We start from the raw sequence: 19847 nt of genomic DNA, 5'->3' as shown, positions 1-19847 counted from the left end.
GCCTCAACACCTGCACCTGCTGCCTCAACACCACCTGCTGCGTCTACTACACTGCCCTCTGCACTCTCACTAGTGCTCACCGTCCCCTGGAATTAACAAGTGAATCAAGTTGCATCTGCATTTTCTCTGTTAACTGGAATTTAATTTCACACACCATATTAAATCACACATGGCTTAAAGATTTGTTTATCATTTCAATGTCAATTTTATTTATATAGAACAGTTAATATTACCTGCTCCCCTTGCACAACCTCAAGCCGAACTCTCTTGGTCTTGGTAACTAAACTATCCATGCCTGCTGAGTGAATACATATAATGTTAACGTACAATTAGCTACCTATGCAGTTTGCCAGTATTTTTTCAATTCATGGGAACAACATCTATGATGACCCAGGGACAACACATTTTAACTAGCTAGCATATGCTTATTAGCGTTTTTTTAATGTTAACTAGCTAGCAGATGCTAATTAGCGTTTTTAATGTTAAACTAGCTAGCAGATGCTAATTAGCGTTTTTAATGTTAAGTAGCTAGCAGATGCTAATTAGTGTTTGTAATGCTAACTAGCTAGAAGATGCTAATTAACGTTTGTAACTAGCTAGCAGATGCTAATTAGCGTTTTTTATGCTAACTAGCTTTATGGCTATTTTGTAAGTTGCACCCACCTTTATTTCTCTCCAAAAATATGAAAAATCTCCAAAAAAAATCTCCTCAGAAATCTCTCAAAAATTTAGGAGCGGAGCTAGTCCTGGTGGGCTACCCAGGCTGAGTGACAAGGTGGCATCCAGGAAACTGAAATGTGCAGGTCACTGCCATCGACACCAGGAACTTCCAGCTGGCAAGTTAGTACTCTGGGAGCCAACACACGGGCACCGACCAAGAGGGCGCCCCACGCCAACATACGTGGAGGTGCTGAGGAAGGATGTGGGGGTGGAAAGCTCCACAGAGCTGGCCGGGTGTATGGAGGACCGTGAGGATTGGCGAACCCGTTGGCAAACTCGTCTAAGGACGACCTAGTAGTAGTAGTCCTTGATTGGCTCAAGTTCACACCTTTTTAGGGGCGGGGCTAGTGATGTTGTCCCGGGGATGCTTAGGAGTTGATAAAGGAGATAATCCCACTGACGTCATCATTTGATTCCAAAAGTGGGTCTGGACTCGCGCCCATAGAGGCTGTTTACCAGTATAATGGCTCCCCCCAAAGTATAATGTATGGGTGGCTCCCCCCAAAGTATAATTTATGGTTTTTAAAGTTTTTTTTACTCACTGAGCACTCATTGCCACCAATGCAAATGCAAATGAGTGCTCACTGAGTAAAAAAAAAAAAAATAACACACAAATTATACTTTGGGGGGAGCCATTAGTATTAACATGCTGTGGGAATCACTGGGCTTATTATATTTACAGCCCTTAAGATACACTTTTGTGTTTAACAGCTGACCACTACCATGACATACTTTGTTTTAGTAGATTTCGCATGAGAGCAAAATGTATAAATATGAGCATTAAATTATATGAATATGAGAACAAAATGCATGAATGTGTGAGTGACAATATATGAATGTGTGCATTGAAATAGGATAATATGAGAGCAAAATGTATGAATGTGTGAGTGTAAATATATACGTGTGTGAGAGTGAAAATGTATGTATGTAAAAGGAGAATATATGTGTGTAAGAGTGAAAATGTATGTATGTAAAAGGAGAATATATGTGTGTAAGAGTGAAAATATGCTGCATTTTGAATGTCCGATAGTCCACCATTTCCACCGGAAATATCAAACATTTAATAAAAGTGAAAAACAATGAACAAGACTTAACGTATTCATCATAATTAATAATATTTATTTCGTTTGGATGTAGGATTTTTGACTTTGTTTAGAGCAGTGATCTTCTACTATATGAACATTTTGGACCCAAAATCACAAAAAAAACGTAAAAACAGATTTTGACATTTTATTTATTATTTATTTTGACTATCTATGCAGCATTTTCTCAAAAATGTTTACTTTACATTTGTCCTCCTCCTCCTCAAAACTTCTGCTTCCTTGCTTTTGCAGGGGTAAAGTGCTATTTTTTATAAGTGGGGGGTGGACCAAACATCCTTTAGGGGGGTCGTCACCTCCTCTCGGGGGGTCCGGGGGCATGCTCCCCCGGGAAGATTTTTTTTTAAATATTGAAGTTGAAAGCATCAATCTGGTGCACTTTGAGAGCAACATTAACCCTACCTTAATAACACCTTAAAGCGGACAAAAGGCACTGGAGAACACTCATTAACATCCTTTAATGAAGCAAACTAATGCCTTAACTCACTCAAATAGTCGTTTACTTAAGGTGAAACGAATGTGCGTAGAGTTTTAAAGGATGCGGATAGTCTCACCTTGATTCTGGCGCATTGCTTATCGTTTTATAGATCTATTCTCATCCACCATCTTTGTTTGTGACGTAAAGAGTGTAACGGCCCGTCCACACAGCGGCGTGCGTTGACGCTTGCCGGCGGGCGTGTCTGACACTCGACCAACAACCAATCACATGAATCTCCCGCCCCTGACACACAAGCAGCGGTTTGATTGGCTAGAGCTTGTACTGGCATATGATTAGATTGGCTGACGCTTCTGCCGAGGCGTCAAAAGTTGAGCATTGCTCAACTTTTGCAGCGAGCCACGCCAGCAACGCTTCGCGTCGCTTCCCACGATGCAGTTCGGCTAAAAGTGACGTCACCCCATTCAAAGTGAATGGGCAGAAGCGTTGGAAGCTTCAACGCACGCCGCTGTGTGGACGGGCCGTAAGAGTCACGTTTCTGAATCGGACACTCTGAGTGGATGCAGTCACAGCCAATCGGAGTCTGATTCAGAGGGTTGCCTGTCAGTTCTGTTGTTATGTGTACTGAAACGAGAGCCGGTATAATTCCACGCGTGAAAACAAAATAAAAATTGGAATACGTTATTTTAGTGTCTTAAAAGTAGACTGAGTTATGAAGGGTTAACGTTACATCTTAGGATAATGTTTAGTCATGTTCTGTATACATAGTATAACATATAAGGGTATAATTAGTGTGGTTACTCCATGTTTACTAGCTATAACATTAACGTTACATCACTCTTTTTCACTTCTTACTCAGTCAGCCAGAGTGCAGATATCACCATTAGATTAACAAACCTGAAACATCATCCATTTCTTGACTGCTGGTGATGACATTGTTGTCAGCTGCTGATACTGCTGCTGCTGATACTGCTGCTGCTGCAGCTTGTGTGGCCTGCTTCGATGACAATAACTTTCTAATATCCATAACTGTATATGCTATTAGCTTAAAACTCGTCAGGCACTAGGAAGGATCACTTCTTCTTCAGGGCAGGTTACGCAGTACGCAGGCTAATGTCCCACAGTGGCTGCCTCTTTGGTGGACTCCGGTACTGCACATTACTCCCAAGACGTTTAAAAAAAAAAAAATTAAATTTGTTTTAAGTGAAACATCCGGGGCTTTTCAGAAAACATCCGGGGCTTGAGCCCAAGTAGCCACCCCCTAGCGCCGCCACTGGTCCCTGACCTCCAACAATGCCTCCCTTATGTTAGGGGCCTGGTACCGCACTGCCTCTATGCTGTTGACACGGCTCTCCCACCGTGTGTCACTCCAAGACTTAGGTGCAATAGTCAGATGTTCCTTTAGGATTGCCCATCTTTGTGGGGCTGCTGAGAAAAGGGTGTACAGTTTCTGTACATTACCAAAGTAGCTGATGGCATCTGTTGACGCTTTTGCTGCATCAGCCACCACCAAGTTCAATGAATGTGACACACATGGAACATAAAGTGCACATGGGTTTTTCTGGAGCAGCCTTGCTTGAACCCCTCTGTTCCTCCCCTTCATGTTGGCACCATTATCGTATGATTGACCTCTGCAATCATCAAATGGAATATTAAGCTCCTTAAGCCTGTTCAAAATCAAAGATGACAAACCAAGACCTGTTGTTTCGGAAGCCACAAGAAATCCTAGAAAGTGTTCCTTGATTGTGGGCGCTTCGTCCATTATGACAGTCCTTATGATGACTGACATCTGCTCTTGGTGGCTTACATCAGGGGTACAATCCAAAATGATTGAATAATATTTGGACTGTTTAATCTCAGTCACCATTGTGTCCAACATTTTCCCACTGATTGAAGCAATCAGTTCATTTTGGATCAGATTTCCAAGATAGCTGGAATGACTGAACTGGCCACTCTCCACATGCTCAATGTGCTGCTTCATGACAGGATCAAATTTAGCTAGAAGCTCCACCTCTTTTAAGAAGTTTCCATTATGTTGCTGGTGTAATGTGTTTGCTGAACCTCTCAATGCAAGATTTCTCTCAGCCAAAGATTGCATTATAGAGATCAGGCGGGTTAGGACATCTCTCCAGCGCCTCTTCTCAGCCTCTAAAAGTGTCCTTTCAGCTTGGTCTATGGTCTTTCCGGTTTGTAGACGCTGTTCTGATTGATTGATTGAAACTGTTTATTAACAGCTTGTATATTGGGTACAGTACAGTACAGCTCAAAACATACAATTGTTAAGGGGATGCAGACCAGAGAAAGACCTTCGTCTTGTTTACATCAGGGGACATATTTGAAATACAGATGGCTTATTTACAATTTACATACAGGTGGGTTTTTACATACAGATTGCTTATTTACAATTTTCATTTTAGATTTCGTTCTAATACATCCTAACCGGACATTTAAGACATACCAAGTCTACAGATATACAGTTAGTAACAGAGTCTAAAATGCGAGTATATACATAGATGGGGGGGGGAAGCTGTCCATTGAACGACAGGTTGAGATTTGTACCATTACCGGGGCCAGTTTTGCAATGCTCTCCCCCGAAGGTGCTCTTTAAGAGAGGTTTTGAAGGTAAGTATAGTTTTACTATCCTTTACAGTTGTGGGAAGAGCGTTCCACCTTGATGTGGCATAATTGCGAAACGTGTATTCCCCCTTTTTTGTGCCAAATCTGGATTTCACATGATTTATGGAGCTCCCTCTGGTGTTATGATCATGGTATTCCTTGACCTTTGGGAAGAATTTTGACATGTACATGGGTACCATAGAGGTGTAGTGGATCTTTTAGACCAGGCGCATTGCAAGTAGCTGTACTCTGTCGTCTACTCTAAGCCATCCTAGGTTGTCAAAGTGGGCAGAGGTGAGGTGGGTTCTAGATGAAAGGTCAAGCAGTAGTCTGATCAGTTTATTTTGCGATGTTTGAAGTTTTATTTTTAGCGCCTTGGAGGTGCTATGGTACCATGACGTGCAAGCATAGTCATAGTACCCTTGAATGAGTGCTCCTGCCAGAGTTTTCAGGGTGTTTTTGTTTACCAGAGAGGAGATCCGGTATAGGAATCTAGTTCTTTGATTGACTTTTTTTATTACATTGGATGCCATTTTGTCACAGGAGAGGTTTGCCTCAAGAATAGATCCTAGGTATGTAATTTCCTTCTTACTTGTGACAATAATGTCACCCACTGCAACTGAGAAGTCGTCGGATTTGCTTCTTTCCAGGTTGCCATGAGGGTTGTGTGCTCTGGACTACTTTCGTGACTTTTCAGAAGCATGCCTATGCTGCTCCAGTTTGATAGTCCCTCTGTCATTAATGTGTAGTCCTTCCTTGAAAATAACTTGCAGCAAAAGCAGTAAAGGGCATCGTTTTTTCTTGAGTAGATAAGCCAGGTCCGCTTTATCTTTTCCCCATTCACTAATGTTCTGTGGAAATAATGATGGTGAAAGCTCCTACCATCTTCTCTTGGAAAAGTGAATTGTTTATTAACCTGAAAAGGCCCTCTACCTACTAAATCGGTCCTAAAGAAATCGGGTAGAACTGATGGCCAATCAGCTGGATCTATTGGTGGACCAAAAGCTGGCTGCTCTGCTTGTAACGGAGCGTCCACACAGCAGCGTGCGTTGACGCTTGGAGGTGGGCGTATCTGAAGCTTGGGGATTTTTTGCGAGCAACGCGACCAACAATCAATCACATGAATCTCCCGCCCCCGACATACAAAGCAATAGCAATGTTAAAACGAAGTAAACTGGATATAAAATCCCCAAACAGGCGAAAACCTACCAGTTTCATCCACTGTCTCTGCCTCCTCCCTCCATGCCTCGCTCCTCCGGTTTGTATCCCGGTAGATGAACAGAGACTGATCATACAGCACCGGGTGATTCTCTACCGCTATAATGAATTTTCCCTCCATTTTTTTGAATATGAGGAAATGACCTGCGTAGTCTCTCCCAGCATACACGCGGTTTGATTGGCTAGCGCTTGTACGGGCAGATTTGCATAAACGGGATTTCATTGGCTGACGCCTCCGTCGAGGCGTCAAAAGTTGAACATTGCTCAACTTTTGACGCCAGCAACGCCAGCAACGCCAGCAACGCCAGCAACGCCAGCAACGCTCCACGTCGCTTCCCAAAATGCAGTTCGGCTAAAAGTGACGTCACCCCATTCAAAGTGAATGGGCAGAAGCGTTGGAAGCTTCAACGCACGCCGCTGTGTGGACGGGCCGTAAGTCTGCAGGAGGAGCAGATTTACCTGTGGCTCAGGACGTGATGAGGAGGATGGACCTGCTTGTGGCTCAGGAGGTGATGAGGAGGATGAGGAGGATGGACCTGCATGTGGCTCAGGAGGTGATGAGGAGGATGAGGAGGATGGACCTGCATGTGGCTCAGGACGTGATGAGGAGGATGGACCTGCTTGTGGCTCAGGAGGTGATGAGGAGGATGAGGAGGATGGACCTGCAAGGTGTAACATGTTTCCATAAATACCAATATCACACACTACAACACAGACTATAACACCCCTTGTTGTTAAATACCAACCATGTGCAATATATTTTTAATTACATTTTCGTAGAGCTTTGACTTTTTCAGCTGAATAAATATTATAACTCTAGATGGTTTTGTTCAGCATTGCCAGCTTCACTGTTGAGCTTTATGTTGTGCCCAGCATTCTTTTTGACAACAAAGGTTGTTCATTTGTGTGTATAAACATACAACACAGGCTATATATACATACCAGTGGCGACACACGGCATCTATTGCACGTCTGTCGGCCCGGGAGGCATTCCAGCTTGGCCCACGGAGCTGAAGGACTTTGCTAAGTTTGCTATGAGAGGAGGGGAAAAAAACTGCTATTTTAAATCCGTCCACTAGTGGGCGCACTACCGCACCGGTACCAGTGAGAGCGCAGCCAGACTGTAAAACAAGTAATGAGTAAGAGTAGTGATTGCAGTCAATAACCTCTGACACCCTCATCCCCAAATGTCTCTGTCAAAAAAGAGAAAAGTGGACACGGGGTGCCGAGTTTTCCAAGAAAAATTGACCGCATCCTATTTTTTTACAGAGGTAAATAGTCTAGGACCTGGGTTAGATATGTATGCACTTAATTTAGGAGAGAATATCTCAATTGTTCTAGACTAATATGACCCCACTGAACAACTTGGGATGTGTGCCAAAATCTCTATCCGGGACGAAAAGCCCCAAAATTACCACGCCCTTTTTTAAATGACCACGCCCCTTTTCATCGGAAGTGCTACTTCCGATATAGCTGTATCTTCTAAACCGTTTGAGCTACAGATTTTCTGAGGTGCTCAAAATGTTCAGAATGGCCATATCTAGGGGGAGGGGGGTATTAGACATTTCTAATTTGATATTTTACAAGAACATTCGGTCCACTTATTACCATACAACTACCCAAGTACTGGAAATTGAGTTATCCTCTCATGAATTATGTGCATACATGCCTATCTTAACTTAGGTCTTCTACTAATTAATATAACCATTGAATTATATAAAACTAACTGCTTTTTGTTTATTCATAGCACCAGTGCTAAAAGCTGGAGAGAGTATGAGAGAAAGACTTATCCATCCAGTTTAACAGAGATAAAATCTCACTGAAGTACAGCGAAATGGTAAGACAAGACCAGGTAGCGCTGAAGAATATTCTCACTGGAAGAATTGTGACCAACGTAGACATAGACAAGTTGTTGTGCTGTATGAAGGAGGGCAGCGCTGCTTGTGCTAAATTTATCGATGAGCGACTCAGAAATAGGTCGATATCGATACACTCAACTATTAGCAAAATCAAGTTTACGTCCCCTAAGACCACCTTGAATTTGGCTCCCAAAGTAGACATCAAAGATGAGACAATCAAAGCTCTCATGTTTATTGAGTATGGGTGTCACCGGGGTTTCACTGTTGAGGAGCTACTCCAGCATGAGATCACCAACTCTGCATTCTTCTTGGTTGACAAAGATGGTTACTTGAGGAAGAGTGCCAAATCACAACTTGGGACTGAGCTGCTGAAGTTGTGCCCACTAATAGATTAAAAAAGGTCCAGAAACATCCCCACAAACCCACGCCATCATTATCGACTTCATGGCCTTGGTGAGAAAGGTCCCCTTAAAGAAGCTTGATCCGCCCGTCAAAACATTCCATGACTTACAGAGAGGATAGCATCAAGAATGGAGAGAGGGAGAGAAGAGGGAAGTCAAAGGAAATGGTTGTCCTTGATGTGATATCAACGAACCAAAATGTCCCATTGGTGTTAGAGAACTTCTGGTCGTCTTCCATCAGCAAAACTGCTTTCCAGGCATTCTATGTTGAGTGGCTCACCACCAATTACCAAGGCACCAAACCTCTATACCTTGGTATATCACCACAGGCATGGACGGTGTCAGCTGGGTGTGCTTCTCCATTCCCTCGGCTCAACTGCACACACGAGGAAGCTGACGACAGGATGATGTTCCATGTGCAGGACATTCTAAGCCACCGGTCAGGACCTACATCCATTACGCTGTCATCAGGTGACACAGATGTCTTTGTGTGCCTGTTATACCACATCACAGTCAATTGGAGAGATCTTGGTCTCAAAGAGCTCTGGCTCGTCCGCAACTCAGGAGTGAGAAGATCAATATTACCACTCCACGATATCTGCTTAGCGCTGGGAGACGAGCTCACAAAGTGTCTCCCAGCACTCCATGCGCTGACTGGGTGCGATACAACCAGCAAGATATCAACTAAACTTGCAGCCCTGAATGCTGTCCGCAAACCAGAAAATTCCTCTCTGATCCTGAATTTCGACAGTCCACAGCTAACAGAAAATGCAATACAGCTGGCAGAGACATTCTTGGTCAAGTGTCTCAAACCATCAACAGACCTGAAGACATTTGACGACCTGCGACTTGCTGCATTTGATAGCAATGCCCTCAAGATGGACTTCGAGAGAACCACTTGCACATCAACTAATGCAAGAAAACATATCCATAGAGGGTATCACCAACAGCAGCTGTGGGTCCAAGCCCCATTTAGAGATGCCACCTCGATTATGAATGCCGAGAATTATGGTTTTGTAAGATTGGGTAGTTCATTAGTCCCTGAGTTTGTGATCTCAAAACCCGAAGGCCTGCCAGATCCCTGCACATGTGGCAAGTGTGCTCGCAAGAATGGGTGTCCCTGCAGGGTAGCTGGGATCAAGTGTTGCAAGTACTGCAAATGCAAGGGAGGTGATTGTTGTAAAAACCCTATCACTGAATGAGCACTGCTCATCATCCTCATACGGGGACCTGGACTCTGTTGTCTTACTCTTCATGTTCCTCACCCTGGTTTACATGACACATAAACAGTACTAATGTGGTGTTAAATAAGTATTGTTGGCTGTTGGGTAATTTATTTAAGCTCTCTACATGACAAATGTTCTAACTTTGCTCTAAGTCCAGAAAGTTTAAATTAATAAATATAATGGCCATTCCAGTGTGTATAGGTAGTTGTATGTAAGTTGACCTATTAACGGTTTTTAGCCATTTCTAGTAAAATATGAACATTTTGAGGACCTCAAAAGCAGTCTTGTTAGTTTATAATTCAATGGTTATATTAATTAGTAGAAGACCTAAGTTAAGATAGGCATGTAATTCATGAGAGGATAACTCAATTTCCAGTACTTGGGTAGTTGTATGGTAATAAGTGGACCGAATGTTCTTGTAAAATATCAAATTAGAAATGTCTAATACCCCCATCCCCCTAGATATGGCCATTCTGAACATTTTGAGCACCTCAGAAAATCTGTAGCTCAAACGGTTTAGAAGATACAGCTATATCGGAAGTAGCACTTCCGATGAAAAGGGGCGTGGTCATTTAAAAAAGGGCGTGGTAATTTTGGGGCTTTTCGTCCCGGATAGAGATTTTGGCACACATCCCAAGTTGTTCAGTGGGGTCATATTAGTCTACAACAGTTGAGATATTCTCTCCTAAATTAAGTGCATACATATCTAACCCAGGTCCTCTACTAAAAATGGAAAACCTGTACCCAAAGAATATAATATTCGCCGCCATTATGAGACTCACCATGGAGAGAAATACGACTGCTTGCATGGACAACGGAGAAAAGAGAAGATAAATGACCTGCTATCAGGTCTAAAGAAACAACAGGCCGTTTTTACCCGGAGCCGAGATATAAGTGACGCAGCAGTGAAAGCCAGCTGTCTCATCGCTAATGAAATAGCATCAGCCTCAAAGCCATACTCTGACGGAGCGTCCACACTACAGCTTCAAAAAAAGCTTGGAGTGTCTGAAGCTTGGGGATTTTATTCGAGCAACGCGACCAACAACCAATCACATGAATCTCCCGCCCCCGACATACAAAGCAAAAAACCCTGGGGATTTTATGCGAGCAATATATATAAACTCCCCAAACAGGCGAAAACCTACCAGTTTCACCCACTGTCTCTGCCACCGCCCTCCATGACTGGTTCTTCCGGTTTGTATCCCGGTAGGTGAAGAGGGTCTGGTCATACAAAACCGGGTGATTTGCTACGGCGATAAATAGTTTCTCCTCCATCTTTTTTTAAAATATAGAAATCAACGGCGGGATATCTCTCCCAGCTTAGACGCGGTTTGATTGGCTAGCGCTTGAGCTGTCAGATTTTCAGAAACGGAATTTGATTGGCTGGCGCTCCGGCGTCAGAATTTGAACATTGTTCAACTTCTGACACCGGAGACGGCGGAGACGGACCGCTATGCTACCCACAATTCAGTTCGGCGAAAAGCGAGGCAACGTGACGTCACCCCATTCAAAGTGAATGGGCAGACACGTTGGAAACTGTTTTTGAAGCTGTCGACGCTGTAGTGTGGACACAGCGTGAGGGTGGGTTCGTGAAAACATGCATGCTGAAGGCTGCAGAAATCGTGTGTCCTGAGAAGCGACAGGCTTTTGCAAACATTAGTCTAACGAGGAATACAGTGAAGGATAGGATTGCCGATCTTTTAGCAGATTTGGATAGCCAGAAAAAAACAAAAGTCAAGTCATTCGTAGTATTTTCAGTTGCAATCGATGAGAGCACTGACATTACAGATGTTGCTCAACTGGCCATATTCATTCGTGGTTTGATGAGACTTTGACGGTCACTGAAGAGTTCCTTGAGTTGGTTCCTATGACAGACACCACTAAAGCAGATGATATTTTTAGCGCTCTCGTTGAAGCACTGGACAGGGTCGGAGTGGACTGGACCCGTGCTGTCAGTCTGGCTACAGACGGTGCACCATCAATGATCGGGAAAAAAGCAGGTGTTGCAACGAAATTCAGGGAAAAAGTACAAGCAGCAAATGGAGGAGATCGTTTTTGGACATTCCACTGTATTTTGCACCAGGAGGCATTGTGTTGCAAGACGTTAAAAATGGATCATGTCATGAAAGTGGTTGTCCAAACTGTTAATTTCATCCGAGCCAGAGGGCTGAATCACCGTCAGTTCAACAGCCTCCTCAGTGATAAAGACATCACCTGTAGCCTACCATATCACACTGAAGTAAGGTGGTTGAGCCGAGGTGCCGTGCTGATGCGTTTTTCTGATCTACGCGAGGAAATTGGACAGTTCATGGAGAAAAAGGGTAAGCCAGTGCATGAATTAAAAAACCCAGAATGGCTGCAGGACCTTTCATTTTTGGTGGATATTTCAGAGCACTTGAATAATCTGAACAAAACGATGCAAGGTCGCAAAAAAGCTGTCACAGAATATTATGACAGCATTCGCGCATTTAAATTGAAGCTGGCTTTGTGGGAGACACAGCTGTCAAGTGGTGACCCTGCTCATTTCCATATGACCGGAGTTACTGCTGACATGAGTCGGTACAAAGACAAAATTACGGAATTTCTGCGGGAGTTTGAGCGGCGGTTTCAGGTCTTTGGTGAGTTTGAGACATAGTTTGCAGTTTTTCGCTCGCCATTTGCAGTTAAGGCTGCGGATCTGCCCATCAACATACAACTTGAGATAATCAACTTACAATGTGATCAGGATTTAAAGGACAAATTTGCCTCGTCGGACTTGGGCACATTTTATCAGTATCTTTTGCCAGGATACCCCAAAATGTACAGCCCTGGCAGCAAAAGTTTTGAGCATGTTTGGGACCACCTACCTTTGTGAACAGGTTTTCTCTGTAATGAACATTACTAAAACAAAGCTGCGCTCAAGACTCACACACAAGTGCCTGAATGAAATCATTAAATTGGCTGCTAGTCAGGATTTTAAGCCTGATATTGATGCCCTTGTGAGGGCTAAAAGATGTCAAGTTTCAGGAGCAAATTAATCAGTGAGTTGACCTACTGTTCTGTGACCTCAGTTCTGTGAAAATAAGAACCTACTGAAATATTTGAACATTTTATATTATTATGGCACTGAACATTGTGTATTATAATGTCAATCAACAGCTTCATTAGGCAAAACATAGTTTGATTTGATGTGACACTGTGGCTGCACTGCTCCAACTTTTTTTCAATATAGAAATTCTATATTTCCAAGGCAAGGGAGGTAACTCAAACTCCTCACTTAATAGCTCCCATGTTTTTATTTGTATTTTGTGGTGAGTCAGATCAGGTGGAAACTGTAATCTGTTGTAAAGAACATGTGTGTAGCACTTGTTTGTCTTAATACATTTCAGTTTGTTCATAACGTTTGGCGTCTCATTACATGTGGACATTTTCTGAATGTACTTGTAGCCTACATATTTGCATTTCAACATAAATATTGTCGTTATGTAGGGCCGGTGGGTTATTATGCTATGATTTTACTGGTCTGGCCCACTTTAGATCAAAGTGGGCAGTATGTGGCCCCTTAACTGAAATTAGTTTGCCACCTCCGATCTAGATGAATGCGACGAAGCAATTCATGCAGTTGTATTGTTTTTAACGTTGAAATGACAAGTGCAACAGGTGAAGATGAAGTTGTTGCGGAATTGTTGTGAGTACCCTTTTCAAGACGACAATTCAGTGAAAAGACGGACATTATAATGACGCGGGGGGGCGGCGGGGGGTGGGCGTGTCTACAGAAGGTCCAGTTGTGATGGCCACGGTTCGCCACTGATACATACATATTAGGGCTGTCAAACAATTACAATTTGTAATCAGATTAATCACAGCTTAAAAATTAATTAATCATGATTAATCACCATTCAAACTATGTCCAAAATATGCCATTTATTTATGTATATTGTTGTGGGAATGGAAAAATAAATGAAAGAAGGCGGATATATCCATTTAACATACAGTATCTATGTTTATTATAAAACATTTCTGCGTGTCAAAATGAAAGACAACCCACACACCTATCAATCATCAAACCGTGGGGTCTTAATTCATTACGTGTTGATTTCTATCAACGGGGGAGTACTTCAGGAAAGTCGACAGAGGGGGGGGGGGGGGGCGCGGCTAGTGGAGTACTTCGTGACCACAGAGTGTGAACGTTGTGATCAGCTGTTTTAGCGCAGTTCTCCAGTGAAGGGGGGGGAGTCTCCCTCCGCAGCCGGTTGGCGTAGTTTTGGCACAATTCCGTTATCCAGACCGACGTTAACAGCAGCCCTGTCTGTGCACACAGAGACCGACTCTGTCGTCCTGTGATCTAACCGCCTTCTGGAAAAGCTTCACAAGTACGTCGGTACGCAAATGCGCTTTGTGACACAAGTGACGGTACGCATTTCAGATTACGCACATAACCTGCGTACCAGTTATGTGCACCCCTGTACTACAGCAAAAGTATTCTCCGTCGGGACTTCCTGCAACAACACCACGCCGTTATCAAAGATGTTCTATTGAGAAGACGATCACCACGTGACAAAAGTTTTCAAAACCGTGGCTACTGAAATCAATCTTACTAACTGCTGTCTGTGCAATTTACTCCGCGCGAGTTGGCAGACTTTATTTTGCTTACTTTAACATCATTTTTCATGGTGGGGCTAAGCCATTTCTTGGTATGGGTGTAGCCTACCCCAGCCATACCCTGGCGCTGCCACTAGTGGCACGTATGGGGCGGGCCATTCTGCACATGCGTTAAATGCGTTAAATATTTTAACGCAATTAATTCAAAAAATTAATTACCGCCGTTAACGCGATAATTTTGACAGCACTAATACATATACAATTATAATTAATACAACTGTTCATTTGATTAGAGCTTTGACACATATATCTTTATTTATATATGTATAAATAGGCTATGAGGACTTCCCCGGGCGATATTATATGGTATAGCGAATGAATCAAACTGGGTCAAAACGTGTTGTGCCCACATCATGCAAAGGTTGTACGCTCTGGCTTATCCCTGCGTGGTATTATATAGTAAAAACAAACAGCTACGTTCAACTCCTTTTAATGGTATATTGCAAGTGCTACAGGGACGTAAATCTACGTCGGTAATATTAACTTTGTTTAATACAAGATTTACGGTACAAGATTTACACCATACAGCCGATGTAGTATAATATTTTACAAATGATGAATTACAGCAAACATGTGCAATATATATCTATTATTACAGCTCCGTGGGCAGTAATGCGATATGGGTCCGTTCTTATTGGGCATCCATGCCGGGCGGCGCGGCCCCGTGGGTTAGATGCGCGTTCATAATGCCGAGGAAAATAACTCTCAGAATAACGTTATTAGCACATTTTACAACTTGAGGACTGTAGGAGTAGTCTGAAACCCACCTTGGCTCCGCGTGTCGTTTGGTGAGCTGGGTAAAATCATAAAAGGAAGGAATTCAAATACACCAGGATACAAGTTAAACAATAATCTGTTTTAATGACAAAAGGTTACAATACAAAAAAGTACTCCTGCTCTTTTCCCCTCTCGGAGACCTTATTATCTGGACCGCCTGAAGACAAAAGAGAGCGGACTAAGGACACAACAGGCTTACATGCAAAAACAACAGGAGGAGTTGTGTGGTTGCTCCTCCGATACAGGTCATGGCTCAAATCAAAAAACCTCTTCAGGACGTGTCCACTGCTGAGCCAACGCACCTCTGTGAAGTAGAGCACATCCTCATATTCTGACTCAATTTCCTCCAAAAAAGCACGGAACTGGCGGTGCTTTAAGCCCCTGGATCTGATATGGTTGATGCATTTCACAACGATAGACATCACATTGTCAAACTTCAAGCATTTGCTGCAAAGGGCCTGCTGATGGATAATGCAGTGCAGAGCAATAGCCTCCTCCACACCCTCCTCCTCCAGTTTTATTTGAACAAGTGCCACCAGCCCATTTTTCCTCCCTGTCATTGATGGCGCTCCGTCGGTCGTAATTCCAACAAACCTCTTCCATGGCAGACCGATATCCGCAATGGCATCACACAGTTGCTGAAATATCTCCTGAGCGGTGGTCTGGCCATGCATTGGTTTCACTGTAAGCAACTCCTCTGTCACTTCAAACTTGTCATCAACACCACGGACATACATTGCGAGCTGAGTGGTGTCAGTGATGTCCGTGCTCTCATCAAGAGCCCCAGAGTATGCACGGAAAAGTTTGGCTTGTCGCACAATGGATGGAATGGTTAAGAAAAAGGTGTAAATCACCCAAATCGACCAATGGGTTCCAGAGATATGGTCCTGCGTAAAGTATAAAGAATGCCAGCCAGCGTAAGCACCTTACGCAGCAGACTTTAGTTATTATTTACTTCGTAAGGAAGCAGGAATTGCAGGACCCAGAGCGCACGGAGCACAGAGCGGACAGCAGATAACGGAATTGCAGTTTTATTGCTTATAGATTATCAGAACATTTCAAAAGGGACACAGCCCCATTGGATATTAACCTATGGATTAACTACATCATCGTTTTTATCATTTTAATGCCATTGAAGACCAGTTTAGACCAGACAAAGAGGAAGGTAAACCATGTTAGCCTAGTGCATGTTAGTACCTAGCGTCTCTTGTTTTGATGTACGTTTTTGTTGATAACGTCGCAAGTTTGTATCTTTCAGTGTTGAGGTGGGCACCGTTAGATTCTGTGTCTTTACGATCATAAACGATGTGTTGGATGTGCAGCTAGGATAAGTAATAAGGGAGCTAGGAGTGATTTTTGGTGCAGTAATAGGTTAGCATTTTTCGCTCGGGGCTAATTCAGAGGCTCACTGTTAGCATTGTGTGTTTTTATTTTTTATTTTTAAATGAAAAAGATCAGTTAAATGAGTTTTTCCCCGTTATATGGATATAAAATATTCATAGTTTATTAAATATGAAGGTTCCTTAGACGTTGTTTCCTGCAAATGACGCGATTTCGGCCCCGGAACCGGGTCCGTGGGGCCTAAGAGGATAACAGAGTATGTTTTTTTTTTTATTTATTTATTTTTTATTTCACAACAGTTGTATTTGGATGGAATGAATACCTATAGTGATAATTCAAAGTAAGAAAATGATTTTTACAGTGAAAAAAGTCAAATGGATCTGATGGTTCCCAAATTACCCAGAGGTGAGTCCGCCTGGACTTTATTTTTCTAAATCTCTCTAAAAAGGTCAAATTTCACTTGTTTTGCATCAATCTTGATACAGGGTACTTATTATATGTTATAGTTTGGATTCCTAAAGCTTTTAGTCTACTAACCCATCATTCAAGGGTGGTTTTCACTATAAGTAATGGGTTTTTTTTAGGCGGACATTAGAATGTACATGTTTTTACTATGTTCCATCTGAATTTACTTTAAAAATAAAAACATCTATATTGATTCTGACACTTCTACATCCAACTCACAGATGTAACCTTGCTTTGAGAGAAAATATTATTAATGTACCCCTTTTATAAGGGAAGATATAGTCTTTGTTGCGTTAGTGGCATTTTCGAGCCTGAAACCTGAAAAACAGGCTCAGGGCTTAAGAGGTTAAGGCAGGGGTCTGCAACCTTTTTGACCAAAAGAGCCATTTTGTCTGGAGCCGCAAAACATATTTCATAGTTTTTTATTGTTATATCAGACAAAAACTACAGTTTTTTTGCATTTATTACGCTATTTATTACATGATATAAAACTGTTAACCTCTAATAAGAAACAAAGAACTCTTATAAGGAGAATTTAAAATAATACACAGGCCTACTTTAAAATAAATTAAACACAGCACTTGGGGAGTCTTCTGCACATTTGAAGGGGAAAAAAATATTATTAAAATAGGCCCACTTTGAAATAAATAAAACATATAGCTGCACCCTAAAAAGAGTTAAAGGTAGCAGTGCATGACATTAAGGATTTTGGGAGATGGCCCTGTGGGCCATCTAAGCTAATTTACTAGATGGCCCTGAGCCCAATAGAGATTGCCCTGAAAAATGTGCGTGGACGAAATTACGCACGAAGGGTTTGGGGGGCCTCACCCTAGAACATTTAGATTTTTGCAGGTCTTACTGTAGATGCTGTCTGGTTCTCTAGACTGAATTATAAGATGAACGACCACAATATTATATTGTACAATTTCAATTGTATTCTTCATTTCACTTGTTTGTTTGTGTTTGCTCGCTTGCATGCCCTGCATAGCTATAAGAAATACTTAAGTTGTTGGTCAAGACACTTTCCATCTGATGAAGGCAAATGCCTTCCCAGATGTAAAAAAGTAGAAAACATTACATTCAGTTATAACTGCCAAAACAAACATTATTTACACTATTATGGCCCCTGTTAAAAATGTTTGTAAAGTTATCTACTGTAAATTGGTCGAATGCCTCCTCATCCGGAAGCTGACCGAGCAGACCCGAGCAGCAGTCGAGAGGAGCCGAGCGCATCCGCGAAGCACACAAAATGGCGACGTCAGATTTCCCGTTAGCCGGCAAATCTAAATTTCTTCGGTCAAAATAATTTCCCTTTAGCGCAATACCGCTTCAGTTGCGCCACTTATGTGACAGACAAGAAGAGTATGTGACAGACAAGAATAGTCAATTCTAATGTCTAAAGAAAGAGATGTCCTGTATGGGTTGATTGTGCCTTGATCTGTTGGTAATGCCTCGGGGTTCCGGTGGGCATGTAAACAAATGCATAATGCTGCGCTATACTTTGCGGCCTCACCCGGTTGCATAGCGACACTTATTGTTTAGGTGTCTTTTAATAAGCAGGTAGTCATATCATTAGCTAGAACTAGCTAGATCTGGTCGACATGGACATAAACGCGAGTAAAGTCTAATCTGACGGGAGAGAGAGATCAGCTGCTGCTGACGAGTCGACACGCAGCTATGCATAATCACCTGCAGCGGTGAGCGGACAAAACACACACTTCAGGTTAGAATATCACACGTAGCTATTTTAATTACCTCTCAAACTACCTAAACTAGTTATAGATATGTTTAGTTTTACTGTCGGGTCACTCATTACTGGATCCGCGAGCTGCATGATACTGGCATAATAGATTGCCCGATCGGGCAACCAGCAGGTGAGGCTTCATTGCCCGAGCTAAATACTAGATGGCCCCGGGCCATCGGGCAGTCCTTAATGTCGAGCCCTGGGTAGGGCAGGTAAGAATGGAGAAACCAGCTCGAATGCGCTCGAATTTGAAAGTACACAACCGGAAAAAATATGCCTCTTCCTTCAGACTTTCTTACAGAGTCCCTCCTCCAACACACACGAACGCGCACATGACCAATGAGGGCACGAGATAAATGTGTGCACTGATGGAAGGCTGACAGGCAGTTAGGCCATCCAGTTATTTTAGCCGGGCCGGCTCAGATGATTGGTCATGTTTTTTACAGTGCTACGGCTTCCAGAGATTCATTTTTGTATGTATTTATTGTCAAAGCATTTAATATATTCATTGCTATCGGGACGTTAAGAGCATTCCATGGAATATAACAAAAAGTGTTTTCTGAAATAAATGACATACCCCATTGAATTATGACTGAAGATCGTCAGCTGTCTTCCTCTCCCTTGTTGTTCCTCGATACGTAAAGGCTGTACCACCGTTGACAACTTCTCTCTACATATCAAACATACCGGTAAACCAGCATCGTTTGCTGTGAAAGCATATAACTCTGTCCACGCAGAATTAAATCCTGTGTTCCTCCGGTACTTTTCTTTGATTTATCCATAGTTCGCTCATCGAGCCGGGGGTCAGGTTATTCGCCTCCAAGAAAAGGCGCTCGCGCGGGACCGTAGCAGGATGTGACGCATATTTTAGTTGACCTAATTAAAACCGTTTTGTTTTTTATTTATGTGTCACAGTATCACCTCAAAATACAAGATACGAAACATTTTCAACCATGCAACAAAATATAAATAGTCCTACAAATACTTTTATTTTATTTCCTTCTTATTTTTGTCTAAGCTCAAGGGAGCCAGAGCAGAGGGCTTAAAGGGCCGCATGCGGCCCGTGGGCCGCGGGTTGCCGACCCCTGGGTTAAGGGATAGTGGATAGGAGAATTCAAAAGGATTTAGGAGAAGAGACTGCGGTACTTTAGAGAATACGACTGCACTTTCACTATCCGACGTATTTATGATGCGTCTGCTGCTGTGGGGAAACTATGGAAACTACCGTTTTCTATAGCGGACTACAACATGGATGTTTAATAAGAACGAGGGACTACTGTAAACTCATCTAGAGACTCTGCAC

The sequence above is a fragment of the Gymnodraco acuticeps genome, unplaced genomic scaffold (assembly GCF_902827175.1).
Source record: "Gymnodraco acuticeps unplaced genomic scaffold, fGymAcu1.1, whole genome shotgun sequence".
In the NCBI taxonomy this organism is placed as follows: Eukaryota; Metazoa; Chordata; class Actinopteri; order Perciformes; family Bathydraconidae; genus Gymnodraco; species Gymnodraco acuticeps.
The sequence above is the reverse complement of the archived record's forward strand: the minus strand, read 5'-3'. Positions refer to the sequence as shown.